The sequence below is a fragment of the Triticum urartu genome, chromosome 1 (genome assembly GCF_003073215.2).
Source record: "Triticum urartu cultivar G1812 chromosome 1, Tu2.1, whole genome shotgun sequence".
In the NCBI taxonomy this organism is placed as follows: Eukaryota; Viridiplantae; Streptophyta; class Magnoliopsida; order Poales; family Poaceae; genus Triticum; species Triticum urartu.
The window spans coordinates 421,023,366-421,033,082 of NC_053022.1; positions in this window are offsets into that span (position 1 = coordinate 421,023,366).

Here is a 9,717-nt window from a genome sequence, read left to right on the forward strand (position 1 = left end):
TCGGGAACCCGTTGTCGCGCACGCTCATCGAGTGCTCGCTGGAGGTTCTCCAGTCGAGTGCGCTCGGCCAAGTTTGCCAGGCACGCGTCCTCCAAGGCGCGAGCCTCGGGGGTTTCTCCAACAATAGGAGTGTGCAGTGCATCCATGTTCCGGCGGCGAAGTTCTTCTCTCTACAGCGACGTGAGAGGCTCGGGAAGATACTACTCATGGAGACGCGACGAGTCGCCTCCACCTGCGCCTCCGTCGGTGCGGGGAAAACCGGGAGGACTGGGTGGTCCATCGACCATCAGAACCTCTGCCGCCGGATCGCTGCTGTCGCACTCGGATGCGGTCTCTGCGGAGCCAGTCGAACAGGCCGTAGAGGGATTTGTCGGGCTCGATTGCCGCGACTTGAGGGGTGGCCGACTGACGTGCCACCGCGTGCCTCACCCACCGCTAAAGTCTCGACCGACCAGAGTGCTTGCGCCGGCGGGAAACAAGGAGGGAGGACAACACAGGAGCCGACCGGTAGGGGGTCGACGGTTGCTGCAGGAGAACGCCGCGGATGCACATGCTAAAGTGCGTTGCCCCGCGAGCAGGGAGTGCGTCCACGTCGAGCAGAGCCTCCTGGAGCCAAGCAGAGTCGTCGACGATGAACGTGAGCGCGCCGAGACGGATCTCGCGGCCCTCCATCCAAACTCCGCCGAAAACCATGATGATTCGGGTCGGAAAAGGTCGCAACTCCTCCAACAAACGCTAAAACACCTACCCCACGGTGGGCGCCAACTGTCGTGGTTCTAAGTCTGACAGTAGTGTAGGGGGGTAAGTATGGAGAGGCAAGATCTTAGCTATGGAGAAGTTGTAAGCACGCACGGTTTACGAGTTCAGGCCCTTCTCAGAGGAAGTAATAGCCCTACATCTCGGAGCCCGGAGGCGGTCGACTGGATTATGTGAGTATGAGTTACAGAGGTGCGAACCCTTGTCTCGGAAGAGGGGGGTGGCTTATATAGAGTGCGCCAGGACCCTGGCCAGCCCACGTTACAAAGGGTTTAATGTACATTAAGGCAGGGCGTTACTGGTAACGCTAGTAATAAAGTGCTATGATGACCATAAAAGCTATTTAATGACCGACCGTTAGCGTGCAGAGTGACTTCAGGTCTCCTGGCCGTCGAGCGGTTGGATCTTGGTCGAGTGATTGCTTCTTGGTCGAGCGTCTTCGAGTCTGTCGAGTGGAACACCTCCAAGTCGATTGAAAGGTGGTTTCTTCTAGAGATGTCCTTGGGTAGGGCAGTTAGGACAGGTCCATGACCCTACCCTAGGTACATAGCTTCATCATCTAGTGGTAACGAACTGTGATCCATCTCCCGTAGCATGTTCTTGGTTGTTTTGCGCGTAGGAAATGTTAAATTTGCTGTCGACGCACCCTACCGTAGATCCCAACAGTGGTATTAGAGCCTCTGCTATAGGATTTGGATTCAGATCGTATGCATATTAGATATGTGGAGGCAATAGATGAGATCTGTTTTCATTGATAAGATTTGCTGTGTGCACGGTTGATGAGATCAACTGCACATGGGGATCGATGTGGCTATGTTTTCTGTTGATTGGGATCGATGAGGTCGTAACACGATCTACCCCTACCGGTCGATTATCCGCCATCGGGGTTAACAGTGAAACGTAAATCCGAATCGGATTCACGATGATTGATGAGATCGGTCAGATCAGAGAATTTGGCGTGATCGGAGTTCAGATGTGATCTGTAATTTCCGAAAACATCGGGCGCTGCCGGCACCCGCGAGGGGCGCTGCCCCTTCGAACCCCGCCCGCTGACCAGCTAGCGGGACCGCCGTGTGCGTAGCGCCTTGTATTTCATACATGATCACTCAAACCGGTAGAATACGATTCTATGCATAACTTTATTTTGCAGGGTTTGATGTGAATAGTATGGCTCATGTGTATGTGATGCATGTGTGTAAATTATACATGGCCTGCGTGTCATGTTTGGCAGCCGGCAGGAGCCAAAGTGCTGTCATTATATTGTATAACGACCCGCGTGTCGACTTGTGACTCTATGTAAAATTCGTTACTAGTTATAGTAGTTGGATAATAGAGATCAGGTTGGTGGCTTGGCGTCCCGGCGTGACAAATAAGATGGAGTTTCTAGATGGTCATTGGAGTTGGAGCCGACCTGGAAGAACATCCATGAAGGAGCCATACTATTTCACAATATGTGTTTATTTGTGATTGTTATGCTTCCTTGTTTTCTATGCATGTTAGAATGGTAGAAAGATCCCTCATGAATATGAAGCGAATTGCCATCCCCGATGTTGCACCTTCGCACGTCAAGTACGTTTAGTAGTGGGCTCATAAAATTAGGGTGCTACTAGGTGTCCTTGAACTCAAGGGTTCGTGTCGGACACGGACATGCACTGCATTAGGTTGACTTGACAAGGCTATCAAAACGGTTTTGGGCCTTGTGGCAAAAGAGGTCAGGAGCCGGGGTATGAGATACCTACCCGACCGACAGGAATTGTATAGAGATACGATTAGCAAGGAGTTGCTTACCGGATAGGCATGTTGTCTAGCAGTGATGCTAAAGCTCACTAGTCGCATGTGCTAGTCGGATCCTGAATCATTGAGAGTTTGCGGAGGGATGCTGACTTCACTGGGAGTATTTCTGTTTAAGGCTAGAATTACTCTACATAAACACATTGCTTAGTGATTGCATATTTTTCTGATGTAGATCAATGGCACCACCTGCTCAACCCAACTTTGCATTGAAATCAATTCTGGAAAAGGATAAACTGAATGGAACAAACTTTACTACCTGGTATAGAAATTCGAGAATTGTTCTCAAGCATGATAAAAAGGAACATGTTCTAGAGGATCCGCTTCCAGAGGAACCTGCCGATAATGCTAGTACCACAACCAAGAATGCCTACCAGAAATCGTTGATGAATCAAACGAGATCAGCTGCCTCATGCTGGCTTGTATGGAGCCCGATTTGCAGCAGCATTTCAAAGACGTTGGGGCTTTTGATATGATCGAGAGTCTCAAGAGCATGTTTCAGGTGCAGGCTAGGACCGAAAGGTTCAACGTCTGGCGATCCTTGATGGATTGTAATCTGAAGGAAGGTGATCCACTGAGCCCGCATGTGATCAAGATGATCGGATATGTGCAAGCTTTGGATCGGTTGGGCTTCCCGCTCTTGGATGAGCTGGCTACTGATGCAGTTCTGGGTTCTCTTCTGCCCAGCTATGGGACGTTCATCTCGAACTATCATATGCATGGCATGGATAAGAAGCTCACTGAATAGCATGGGATGCTCAAAGTGGCAGAGCAGGATATTAAGAAAGGCACGCATCAAGTGTTGATGGTGCAGAAATCAGCTAAGTTCAAGAAGAGTTGGTCTAAGAAGAAGGCTAAGGCAAAGGGCACGGAGATGGTAACCTCCGCCGCTGCGCAAAGTCTGGACCGGACTCAAAGACCATTTGCTATCATTGCAAGGAAACTGGTCACTGGAAGAGGAACTGTAGCAAGTGGCTTGGAGAGCATGGCAAGAAGGCCGGGAATGCTGCTTCAGGCAAAGGTACACTTGTTGCATATGTTATAGACATTTACTTTGCTGACATACCCAGTAGCTCTTGGGTATTTGATACCAGATCGGTTGTTCATATTTGCAACTCGATGAAGGGGCTACTAAGAACTAGGCGTGTGGCACAAGGGGAGATTGACATCAGGGTCGGCAACAAAGCAAGAGTTGCTGCGTTGGAGGTCGGCACGATGCAGCTCCAGCTTCCTTCTGGATTTATTTTGGAATTGAATAATTGTTATTACATTCCTACACTTAGTCGGAACATTATTTCTGCCTCATGCTTGATGAGTCAGGGTTATGAATTCAATTTAAAGGACAATGGTTGTTCGATTTATTTGAATGGTTATGCACCCACGGCTATGCACCCATTGTTGATGGGTTATTTATATTGAATCTAGAACAGGAACCGGTCTATAACATGAATGTCAAGAGGCATAAGCCCAATGAGATAAATCCGACATACTTCTGGCATTGCTGGCTTGGACATATTAGTCTGAAACGCATGAAGAAGCTCCATGATGATGGACTCCTAACTTCGACCGACTTTGGGTCGTTCGAGATATGCGAATCATGCTTGCTCGGCAAGATGACTAAGTCTCCTTTCGCAAAGAGTTGCGAGAGGGCATCCGAGCTATTGGAACTGATACACAGTGACGTGTGTGGACTAATGAGCACAACTGCTAGAGGTGGCTATCAGTACTTCGTGACTTTTACCGACGACTTGAGTAGATATGGATATATCTATTTGATGAGGCACAAGTCAGAGACTTTTGAAAAGTTCAAAGAGTTTCAAAACGAGGTGGAGAATCAGCTCGGCAAGACTATAAAACTTCTACGATCTGATCGTGGAGGTGAGTACATGAGCCAGGAGTTTGATGATCATCGGAAAAGCAGAGGTGTAGTACCTCAGCTCACACCTCCGGGTACGCCACAGAGAAATGGTGTATCAGAATGGAGGAATCGCACCTTGTTGGAAATGGTTCGATCTATGATGAGCAAGTCAGATTTACCCTTGTCATTCTGGGGATACGCTCTAGAAACTGCAGCTTTCACACTTAACAGGGTACCATCAAAATCCATATACAGGACACCACATGAGATGTGGACCGGGAAGAGTCCCAGTTTGTCTGTTCTAAAGATTTGGAGTTGTGAAGCATTTGTTAAGAAACTTATGTCAGACAAGCTTACACCCAAGTCAGATAAATGCATATTCGTGGGATATCCGAGCGAAACCTTGGGATATAACTTCTACAACCGGGAAGAGAACAAAGTGTTTGTTGCTCGGAACGGGGTTTTCCTTGAGAAAGAGTTTCTCAGTCGGGAGGCCAGTGGGAGGATGGTCCGACTCGAAGAAATTCGACGACCACTCGGGGACGGCTCGACTGGTGATGAGATCATACCGGAGTCAGTCAGGGAACCCGTAGTGGAAGCAACACCGGAACCACGGAGGTCGGAAAGATTGCGCAGAGTGCACGATGTATTATTGCTAGAAAGCAACGAGTCGGCTACATATGCGGAAGCGATGGTGAGCCCAGATTCCGAGGCATGGCTGGAGGCCATGAGATTCGAGTTAAAGTCCATGGATGAGAATCAAGTTTGGGACTTGGTTGATCCGCCGCCTGGCGTAATGGCCATTGGTTGCAAATGGGTCTTTAAGAAGAAAACCGATGTGGATGGAAATGTTCAGATCCACAAAGCTCGGCTTGTCGCTAAGGGTTATGGACAAGTTCAAGGAATTGACTACAACGAGACTTACTCGCCGGTAGCGATGCTAAAGTCGGTGAGGATCGTACTAGCTATAGCTGCATATTTCAATTACGAGATATGACAGATGGATGTCAAGACGGCTTTCCTTCATGGAAATTTAACCGAGGACGTGTATATGATACATCCCGAGGGTTTTGTCGATCCGACTAGCACTAGTAAGGTATGCAAGCTCAAGAGATCCATTTATGGGTTGAGTCAAGCATCTCGGAGCTGGAACATTCGTTTTGATGAGGTCGTCACTGGTTTCGTCTTCATCAAAAGCGAAGAGGACTCTTGTTTATACAAGAAGTTAAGTGGGAGCTCGATAGTGTTTTTGATCTTGTATGTGGATGACATACTACTGATCGAAAATGATATTTCGATGCTGAACTCTGTCAAGGAGTCATTGAATGGCAAGTTTTCGATGAAGGACCTTGGTGAGGCAACGTACATTTTAGGCATTAAGATCTATAGAGATAGATCAAGGAGGCTGCTTGGTTTAAGCCAGAGCACGTACATAGATAAAGTGTTGAAGCGGTTCAACATGAGTGAGGCAAAGAAAGGGTTCTTGCCACTCTCACATGTTATAAGGCTAAGCGAGACTCAGAGTCCTTCGACATCTGATGAGCGAAGCAGGATGAGTAGGATTCCATATGCCTCGGCAATCGGATCCATCATGTATGCCATGATATGTACGCGGCCCGATGTTGCTTTTGCAATAAGCCTAACAAGTAGATACCTGGCCAATCCAGGTGAGAGTCACTGGGCAGCGGTAAAGACTATTTTGAAGTACCTGAAAAGGACTAAAGAGATGTTCCTAGTTTATGGAGGTGAGGAAGAGCTCGTCGTAAGGGGTTACGCCGATGCTAGTTTCCAAACCGACAGAGATGATTGTCGATCACAGTACGGATTCGTGTACGTCATGAATGGAGGAGCAGTGAGCTGGATGAGTTCCAAGCAAGATACGATGGCCGATTCTACTACAGAAGCCGAATATATTGCGGCTTGTGAAGCAGCAAAGGAAGGTGTTTGGATCCAGAACTTTCTGGATGATCTTGGTATTTTCCTAGCCTCGGTAAAACCGTTGGACCTTTATTGTGATAATTCTGGTGCCATCGCACAAGCCAAGGAGCCGAGGAATCACCACAAGGTCAGACACATAGATCGGAAATATCACCTGATACGAACGATCGTAAAGAGTGGTGATGTAGATATATGCAAAATTCACACGGATGCAAATGTTGCGGATCCGTTGACTAAGCCGCTTCCACAACCCAAGCATGAGGGGCACGTTAGAACTATGGGCATTCGATGTCTATTTGATTGACTCTAGTGCAAGTGGGAGACTATTGGAGATATGCCCTAGAGGCAATCATGTATGATGATATTTCCTATGTGTTCATGAATAAAGATAGTCCTTGGACATTATCAATGATGTGTATCAGCAAGTATGTGACTTGTTTGTGGGACTATGCATTGTATGATGACTGTCCTAAAAGGTCCCTAGTCGAAAGGGCTGTGTGGACGCGCAGCCAACTAGACTAGCATATGACACGGTCGATGGCTTGGTCTCACTAGCCATGGTGCATTGGATGCTAACCGGATAATATGAAGTTGGAAGGATCTGGTCAGATTTGACGTAGTCGGATCCGAGTCGAGATAAGGTCCAAGCCGGACAGACCCAACTATGAGACGCAGCGATATGTCATCTGTGAGTCTCTAGTACAACATATGTTCTATGTCCTAAGACATGAGTTGACGCATGTACTCGGGATGGTGATAGACTTGCTTTGGGCCGACCAAACGCTACTCCGTAACTGGGTAGTTATAAAGGTAGGTTTCGGGTTTATCCAGAACCATGCTGCGAGACGTAGTCGAGCAAGATGGGATTTGCCCCTCTGATCAGGAGAGATATACTCTGGGCCCCTCGTGTGATCCGACCAGGATAAGCATGGCCGTGCGACAAGGATTATGAGATAATCCGGTTTTGTGGTCGGCATCACTGAAACGAGAAAGAGGTCGGGCTAGCACAAGGATGATAGACTTGCCTTGAGCTCGACAACATATATCGTGTGGCAAAAGGAATGGAAGTGTGATGTACATGTTCGCTAACCAGCTTCATAGTCTGCTTGGTGTTCGGCATGCCTTGCTAGAGGCTGCTACCAACCGTGCAGTTCGGAGGTGATCCGAACTACGACCAAGCCGACTTGAACCTAAGGGGTCGCGCGCTTAAGGGAAGGAACCTACGACGTCGTATCCGAGGACACTGGTCGGATGTGATCTGAACTGTATTCGGATTGTGGCTGAGTAGACTTATGGGCTTTAGGGTCCGTGCAAGGCCCAAGTGTTGAGCCCGTGACGGACGCCTATATATATAGTGGAGGTGCGGCACACTCATGGGATGATCGCTTCGGCGCTGTCACTAGGGTTTGCATGTGTTGCGAATAGACACCTCCACTCGCTGCCGGTTGTGTGATCGGACCTAGCAGTCCGCCGCACGACGTTCCTCCTGTACGCGCGGATACCGTTAGAGGCGGTGCACTTGCGCCGCTCCGGCGAACCTGTACGTGGTAACCGACCACCGGTTGCACGAGGGAGATCAGATGAGGAGGAGACGATCTACGCGGACGCGCTGCCCCAATTCTTCTTCCGCTGCACGACACTGCACGTCTAGTGGTAACGAACTGTGATCCATCTCCCGTAGCATGTTCTTGGTTGTTCTGCGCGTAGGAAATTTTAAATTTGCAGTCGACGCACCCTACCATAGATCTCAACAGTTTCATCACAGAAATAAATAACATGCCAATCTATATTATCAGACAAGAGATCTTTAACAATAGCAATATTAGGTTCAACTTTAACTTGCTCAGGAGGTGTATATGTTTTAATATTCCTTTTACGAACCATAGTTGAAGCTTTAGCATGATCCTTTATCCTAACAGGGAAAGGTGGTTTCTCAACATAATGAGTAGGAACAATAAGATCATTATAAGTGAAAGTCTTTTCTTCAACTTTAATAGGTGCAGCTACTTTTACTTCTATGGGAGGATGATATTTAAACCACTTCTCCTTGGGGAGATCAACATAAGTAGCAAAAGATTCACAGAAAGAAGCTACTATCTCAGAGTCAAGTCCATATTTAGTGCTAAACTTACGGTAAATATTGGTATCCATAAAAGATTTAACACAATCAAACTTAGGTGTCATACCTAACTCCTTACCTTTGTCGAGATCCCAATCTTCAGAGTTGTGTTTAATTCTATCCAATAAATCCCATCTAAATCCAATAGTCTTCATCATAAAAGAGCCAACACAAGAAGTATCGAGCATGGTGCGATTATTTTCGGAAAGCCGAGCATAATTTTTTTGAATAATCATTTCTCTTGAGAGCTCATGATTGGGGCATGAATATAACATTGATTTAAGCCTCCCCCAAGCTTGAGCGATGCTTTCTCCTTCGCGAGGTCAAAAATTATATATATAATTGCGATCACGATGAACAAGATGCATAGGGTAATACTTTTGATGAAATTCCAATTTCAATCTTCTATAGTTCCATGATCTCGTATCATCACATAGCCTATACCATATCAATGCGTCTCCCTTCAAAGATAAAGGGAAGACCTTCTTCTTAGCACCATCATCGGGTATACCTGCAAGCTTAAATAATCCACAAACTTCATCCACATATATTAGGTGTTCATCAGGATGCTTTGTTCCATCTCCTGTAAAAGGATTAGCTAGAAGTTTTTCTATGACACCCGAAGGATATTCATAAGGAATTTCATCTTCAATAGGTTCACTAGGTTGAGGAGCAACTCTTTGCTCTACTGGTCGGGGTGAACATACCCCGAACAAGCCCATCAGAGGATTACTTTCCATAGTAACAAGTGACAGTAAATTTCAGCACACTATATAAATTTTTCCTTACCAAATTCCACCTACCAAAGGCGCTTCACTCCCTGGCAACGGCGCCAGAAAAGAGTCTTGATGACCCACAATTATATGGGATCTATCGTAGTCCTTTCGATAAGTAAGAGTGTCGAACCCAACGAGGAGCAGAAGGAAATGATAAGCGGTTTTCAGCAAGGTATTCTCTGCAAGTACTGAAATAAGTGGTAACAGATAGTTTTGTGATGAGATAATTTGTAATGAGCAACAAGTAACAAAAGTAAATAAAGTGCAGCAAGGTGGCCCAATCCTTTTTGTAGCAAAGGACAAGCCTGGACAAACTCTTATATAAGGAAAAGCGCTCCCGAGGACACATGGGAATATCGTCAAGCTAGTTTTCATCACGTTCATATGATTCGTGTTCGGTACTTTGATAATTTGACATGTGGGTGGACCGGTGCTTGGGTGCTGTTCTTACTTGAACAAGCATCCCACTTATGATTAAC